Source organism: Myotis lucifugus, unplaced genomic scaffold (assembly GCF_000147115.1).
Source record: "Myotis lucifugus unplaced genomic scaffold, Myoluc2.0 scaffold_175, whole genome shotgun sequence".
In the NCBI taxonomy this organism is placed as follows: domain Eukaryota; kingdom Metazoa; phylum Chordata; class Mammalia; order Chiroptera; family Vespertilionidae; genus Myotis; species Myotis lucifugus.
Genome location: NW_005871223.1, coordinates 1,319,556 through 1,327,075, shown reverse-complemented (window position 1 = coordinate 1,327,075; position 7,520 = coordinate 1,319,556). Strand labels below are relative to the sequence as shown.

The window sequence follows — 7,520 nt, the reverse complement described above, 5'->3', positions numbered from 1 at the left end:
CAGGGGGCATTTGGGCGAGCAGGCTGACGGGGGCTGTTGGGGGTGAGCATGGCGGCAGGGGGGCTGTTGGGGTTTGATCTGGCTGGAAGGTGGGGCAGTTGATGGCAGTCAGGCCAGCAGGCAGAGTGGTTAGGGGCGATCAGGCAGGCAGGCAGGTGAGCGGTTAGGAGCCAGTGGTCCCAGATTGTGAGAGGGATGTCCAACTGCCGGTTTTGCTCCGATCCCTGTGGGATTGGGCCTAAACCGGCAGTCGGACATCCCCCGAGGGGTCCCAGATTGGAGAGGGTGCAGGCCGGGCTGCGGGACAAACCCCCCCTCCCCCCCGCACGAATTTCCTGCACCAGGCCACTAGTGAAGTATAATTACTGTATAGACCAATAGCATATGAACAGGTCTGAAGCAAATGGGAGCAAAAGATGAATTCTATTTAGGATCTTTTATGACAGATTGGAGAATGAGATGATTCTCTTTTTTCCTCAAATAGCTCTTAGGATTCCCATGATGTAGTATACCTACATAGTACATGGCCTGCCAAAGCATGTCTTTTTCAGACATTCCAGGTGCCTGGATGTTGGCTGACCCAAGAGGCAGGGAGAAATTCCTAGAACTGCCTGACTTCAGTCAGTAGGGCCATCACCTCCTTGAAGTAGCCCAATGGATACACTTTCCTTAGTTTTCCTGGGTTTATCCATCATGCAGATCACTCCTTTTCATTTTGGGAGACATGAATGAGGTGGTGAAGACTAGCTAGAAACTTAATTCAGGATCTCTTATTCTTGGGGAGTAATGTAAAAATTCCCTTTTGGTGGAATCATGAGAATGGAGTAAGGTTCTCCACATAGCATGGTTCATTCTTCCTAAAAGAGTGAAATTTGTTCAGTCTCAAGTTCTTTTTAATTCTAGTTTAATTTGCATTTTCCATCACCCTCCCCCCCCCCCGCAAAGTCATTCATATTTTCATATTTCAGAGTGTAATAATTTTGGTTTTCCCCCTCCTTTAGCATCAGCAGACGTTTTTGAATCAGCTGAGAGAAATCACTGGGATTAATGACACCCAGATACTACAGCAAGCCTTGAAGGTATGACCTCTGTTTTATGACATAGTTCATGTTAACCCCTTTAGTCTTACTGCCTACCATGTTTGAAAGTTGAGTTTTTTGTTATACCATGTGGTAGTAGTAGAAATATAAGAAAGAACTTCTATAAAATAAGAGATTTAACATACTATAGTTTTGAGCATGTTAGCTTCAGCAGCCTAATGTTCCAAGATATTGTGGAGTGACAGATAACTCTACGTAAGAAACACTTTCATGGCAAAATGGAGGGTTGTGATGAATCCAGATGCAGATGGCTGATTACTGAAGAGCCACGTGTTAGAGTTTAAATGGTGTGGAGAGTGGGTTGGGTTAGAAGAAGAGGAGGAGAGAGGAGTAGAAAATTAATAGAAGATCAAAAGCTTACTTTTTTTATTTCCTTCCAAGGAGAAATATAATTTGGCTAACATTCAACTGATTGTACCTTACGAATATTCAACATCAAACCTGTTTAGTATATGCAGCAAATAAAGTGCATCATTTTGGTTGTATCTTATGAAGGCACTAGATGAGTCAGATCACATGGATACGTGCATTGAAAAGATGAAGTGGCCTGGCCTGAGTGCCTCAGTGGTTGAGCATCAACCCATGAACCAGGAGGTGACTGGTTTGATTCCATGTCAGGGCACATGTCTGGGTTGTGGGCTCGATACCCAGTATGGGGCTAGCAGGAGGCAGCCAAATGATGTTGCTCTCTCTAAAATCAATAAAAACATATTAAAAAAAAAAGATCAAGTGACGGAAAGATGTTTAAGAATTTAAATTTACAGTGTTTGTGCCACTCTAGGCCTTCATACAACTTCAGTCCTTTGGAACTTGCTCCATGAGGCAAAATTATGTAATTTTTTATTCTGAGCCCCCAATTCTTCATTTGTTTCTAGCAATAATTTGTCATTTAGATGAGTGTAATCATAATCATCATAATGATAGTGATCATAGCACTTGTTAGGCCCTTACAGTACTAGCTGCTATTCTCAATACTTCATGTGGATAACATCCTCCTAATAGCTCTATGAGGTAGGTATTATTTTCACCTCCTTTTAAAAGATTAGGAGACAGAGGTTAACGTGACTTGCTTAAGACCACACAGCTAGTATGTGGAGGAGCTTAGAATAGAAACCAAGAAGCCTGGTTCCGGGGGGGCCACACTGAACTTCTGATTTTACTAGAAGCTTTGCTTCAGCTTTTTCCCCATTAGAAAAATGATGAGACAGTACTGTTTAGAGCCTCAATGCATGGGTTATGAAGCCAATTTATATATTTGGACAGTAAGCAAAAGTGTTGTACTCTGTTTTTATAATTATGACGTCTGGATGATTGCCACTTTTTTCTTTATTCTGATAACCTGACCAAATCACCCCATGTGTATTTTCAGAGAGTGTCTTTCCCATTCTGTACCACTGAGTGGGAGTATACACCATTATATTGTCAGGGCAAATCTAGGAAATTTTCTTTTTTAACTTGGGAAATATGTAGGATATGTTTAATTAAATAATAATAAAGAATTAATTAAATTCTTGTCCACATTTTCTTTGAGGTAAGCTGTGTGACTTTATTTCTTTTTGTTTTTGTTTTAAACTTTTGATTCTGGTACCAGTAGCTGGCCTGGGGGTTGGGGGAGACATTGTGCTTGAACCTTAACTGTTGCCCAATATAAATTTGTAAGATGTTTAATAATATCTTGACTCTCGCAGTCATAGACTGACAGGTAGTTTACTGTTGGGAGCCACAATATTATTGATTGATTTCAGGACTTTTATTTTATTTTGAATATCTATCTTTAGCCCTCCAAAGTTAGTAACCTTTAGGTTGTGTAAATCCTAGTTGCAGTTTGTTATGGCATAAGATAGTGTATGAAATGCACTTAGCACACTTCTTGGCACATAGTAAGTGCTCAATAAATATTAGCCATTATTATTGCAAATTATTTTACAACTGGTTTACTTATTAAACTATAAAATATGTTACAGCCATATTTTGGATGAATCATTCATTTAGGAGTCTTATAATAATTGTGACAGAGTTTAAAGCAGTGGTGCTTTTCAAATTGCACCGTGACCTTTTCTCTCCTCACTAGCTACTAGAATTGGAGTGAGTGCGTTGGGGACTTCATTCTTCCATAGCTCAGGCCTCAGGTCTTGGAATCATCCTGATCTTTTTCTTTCTGTCATTCCCCCCCCCCATATTTAATATGATAGCAAATGATGTTGGGCTTTGCTGCTGCCCTTTCTGTCTATAATCTATTCTCAACAAACAGTAGAGCGGTCCTTTAAATGTAAGACATACCATGCCATTTCTGTCCAAATCACTCCACTGACTTCCTATTACACTTTGTGTGTGGGGGAAAGTTCCTAAGGCCTGCACAGCTTGTGTCCTCTGGTTTTCTGTTATAAAGATAACTTCACTATTAACATTTGGATTTCTTAATGTTGTTTGAATTAGCTGCCATAGAACTACTATTACATGTATTAAGTGTACAGAGAATATAGAGATAAAACTGAGCAAGTCATTCTTTTGTTGTTTTAGAAATTCTCAGTTTCCTAGCATCTACTTTTTTTCTAAATTAACTGTAGAAAAAAGTTGTGTCTAGGTATGCTTTTTTTGAGAATTACATAAACTTTATTAGTATGTATAGGTTGGGTGGGATCATCATCTTATCATTGAGCATTCTGTCTAGGACAGCGGTTCTCAACCTGTGGGTCGCGATCCCTTTGGGGGTCGAACGACCCTTTCACAGGGGTTGCCTAAGACCATCGGAAAACACATATATAATTACATATTGTTTTTGTGATTAATCACTATGCTTTAATTATGTTCAATTTGTAACAATGAAAATACATCCTGCATATCAGATATTTACATTACGATTCATAACAGTAGCAAAATTACAGTTATGAAGTAGCAACGAAAATAATTTTATGGTTGGGGGTCACCACAACATGAGGAACTGTATTAAAGGGTCGCGGCATTAGGAAGGTTGAGAACCACTGGTCTAGGAGTTCCGAGTGTCTCTTCATACTATCAAGCTGCAGAACATTTTACTATTTTCTTTCTACAAGCCTTTGACATTTGCTTAAGTTTGCCTGTAGGCATGGATTCAGCATCCATATTAAAGGGAACATCTTTTATTGTCCTTGTTTACAGAAGTACTGTTATAAATACTCATTTTTTACACTTTTATATAGCAAGCTCCAGAAAACATTTTTTAGTTTGTTCATTGGTTTAGAAGTATAAGTTTTCGATTGATTTTTGTTAAGCAGATATGAAAGTAATGGAAAAATAAGGAATTAGTTATATAATTGATTTTTACATTGTATTAATAGTTTTAATTAATAGAAACAGGAATTACTATTGATATAGTATACTTTGTTTACAATGAATTTAGGGTACAAAATTAGAATCAACAATAATTTCAAATCTGAAAACAATTTTTGCTATTAAGTATTAGTTGTTATGAAGAAAATTACATAAATCATGAGGATGTATAGAAATAGTTCAAAATATTTGATATTTTGTTCTTGATATTTGAAGGACAGTAATGGAAACTTGGAATTAGCAGTGGCTTTCCTGACTGCAAAGAATGCCAAGCCCCCTCAGCAGGAAGAGACAGCTTACTACCAAACCGCGCTTCCCAGCAACGACCGGTACATCAGTGTGGGGAGCCAGGCAGATGCAAGTGAGTTTACTTCTCCTTCTTAATATTTAATACGATGTAATGAAAAATTACTGTGGGAATATATTCATTTGTTTAAGCAGAGGTGAAGGAAAATAAAAGAGCTACTTCATCAGCATTATATATTTTTTTCCAGTTTAGGAGTTAAAGATTGTATTTAAGTTATTTATCTTTTTATTGAGCATTTCACATAGTAATTATTGTTTGAAATAGGGAGTAGCTACAGGTGTTACTCATTAAAGAAACAAATTTTTCTAGAATTTTAAGTGGGAACAGTCATTTCTTTTATGGAATTTAAGTGTTGTAGTGGCCTCAATATTATTTTTGAAGATAAAATATTATTTTTGATTACTGATAGGTTTACCATTTAATAGACTTTCCTTTACCTCAACCCCTGCCCTTCCCCCAAATAAAGCTTTTGGGAGAAGATTTATTACCATGTAATAAAATAAATAAACACACATATGCACACACCAACACAGATACACATATATATAGAAAATTTTGCATGGGATACTAAGTTTTCTTCAGAGTATCAATATGTTTATATAACAATGAATTTTAAAAAATATGAACATGTACCCCCTATAAAATGTAGGTATTTATTTTTATGCATTCTGGACCTGAGCAGTTTGATTATTAACTTGTATTTGAAGAGAATTTCTGATTTTGTTTATAGACTTTCTTTAAGTTAGACAGCAATCAGGAAGAACCCATCCACATAGATGTTTATAGCTATTGATTGGCATTAAATACTGCTTAATTCTTGTTAATAAAATATTTTCATTTCAAACTTTCAAGGTGATCTTTATATTTTTGCTTCACAAGTGATCTTGGGTTAGCCAAAGCTGGAATACTCCTATATCACACAGATAATAGGTGTGGGAGAAGTTTTATACTCATAAGACAGACTTTGCTTATGTCCAAGTTCAAAATACAATGTGTTTTGGCTTCTGTCTGTATCTCTAACTTCCTTTTCTCCTGTTGTCCTCCTCTCACTTTGTACTGTCATAATACAGAATGGCTTGAAGTTCTCAGACCCCCAGTGCTATTTAATCTCTTCGTCTTTACATTTGCTGTTCCTTCTGTCTGGAGTCCCATCTAGCCTTTACCTCTAGCTTCATTCCTTCTGGTATAAGACTTAACTCAGGAGCTGCTGGTTCTGGCAATAAGTGCTTCTCTAGCAGCTAGAGCATACTTTTGTCTTAAAGAGTACTACTTTGTTATTTTCAAATTGTTTGTGCCTTTCTTGCTTACCAAACTGGAAGCTTAACAGGGCAAGAAACCACTGATGTTCCCGGCATCATACTAGAATGCCATAGTGTCTCAAAAGTGTTCGTTGAATTATTTTTAAATATATAAAAAGCTGTTTCAAAACCAATGAAAGGGAACAAGCTTGTTGCAAGAAAAAGAGTAAAAAAGAGGTGATTAAGAAAGGTGAAAAAGGAGAAGTCTATAAATAAAGGAGGAATGAGTATATGAGAATAACAACATTTATGGTTCTGAGACTTGGGGGGAAAACAAAATTAGGTAGAAAAGAGAAAAATAGAATTATTTTGATTGAAGGCAATTGCTTAAAGTGAAGGAAACAGGGAATTGACTAAACATGGTTCAGGGTTCTAGTTGAATGGATGAAAAGATTTTAGAATGGGAGCTGAGAATTCTTATAGATGGTAGACTTTGTGACATGAGATATCATATATAGGTATTCAGGGGAGATAAGATTATAAGACTGTTATAAACAAAAGAAAATGTCTTATTTGCTGTGAGAAAGTCAGGAAATATTCTTTTTTAAAATTTTTTATTTAGGAAATATCAAGATTTTTGACAAAGGAATAGTGAAAATGTGGATAAAAAGAGATTTGAACAGAAGCTCTGAGGGAAAGGGCCACCTGATTTTATTTTTATTCATTTAATTTTAATGTTTTTATTTATTTTAGAGAGAAAGGAAGGGAGAGGGTTAGAGAGATAGAAACATCAATGAGAGAGAAACATCACTGAGCTGCCTCCTGCATGCCCCTTACTGGGGATTGAGCCCCAACCTGGGCATGTGCCCTGACCGGGAATAGAACTGGTGTCCTCTTGGTTCATGGGTCGATTGATGCTCAACCACTGAGCCGCATGAGCTGGGCACAACCTGATTTTATAAGACATGTCCCATTTTCTCATAATGAAAATTTGTGTGTGTGGCTCTTGAAAAGTATACACTATCTAATTTTATATTTCACTTGAAAGAAATGGTAGAGAAATGGACTTTCTGGTTTCATCTCAACTGATTTGACAGTTGTATTGAGCAAATTGCTTGCTGTTGTGGTTTCTTTATTGATAAAATGTGCTGTCCTTCTACCCAGATGTTAATTCATATTTAATCATTCAATAATGTGGATAGCATGTTCATAAAGTTGGTTTGAGATTAGTGAGAAGAAACTTTCTGAGATAGATGTGGTGATTGTATTATTAATAGTATTAAACTGAGGAAAGTAGCTGAGGAGGTAACAGTAATTCTTTTCATTTAATAAACTTGTGCCATATTTTATGAAGTTTGAAGAAGTACATCTGCCTTTAGGAAATAGTCTTGATTCAATATTTAAATTCTGTAGTGCTGTAATAATTTTACACTGTTTAAAACTGAGAAAGTACGGAGATGTCATGCATTCAACAGATTCTTTAAATTATTGTGCTGTTATTGCTGAAAGAATCAAAATCTTTTGTGTATTTTAACTGGGATAGAGTGGTAAAACATGTGGGTAGGA

General features: G+C 36.6%; 1 protein-coding gene across 11 annotated transcripts in view; it reads left to right on the top strand.

Annotated features, from left to right (window-relative positions):
• Positions 1-994: 994 nt before the first annotated feature.
• The window catches only part of USP25 (ubiquitin specific peptidase 25), a 149,327-nt gene continuing 142,801 nt past the window's right edge, over positions 995-7,520 (top strand). For 10 of the 11 annotated variants that reach the window (XM_023760186.1, XM_023760191.1, XM_023760190.1 and 7 more), the window contains exons 1-2: positions 1,006-1,079; positions 4,626-4,770. The gene's annotated coding sequence lies outside the window, so the exon portion shown is untranslated. Of the gene's footprint in view, positions 1,080-4,625; positions 4,771-7,520 lie in introns of all 11 variants that reach the window. The other variant, XM_023760181.1, reaches the window with a different exon arrangement.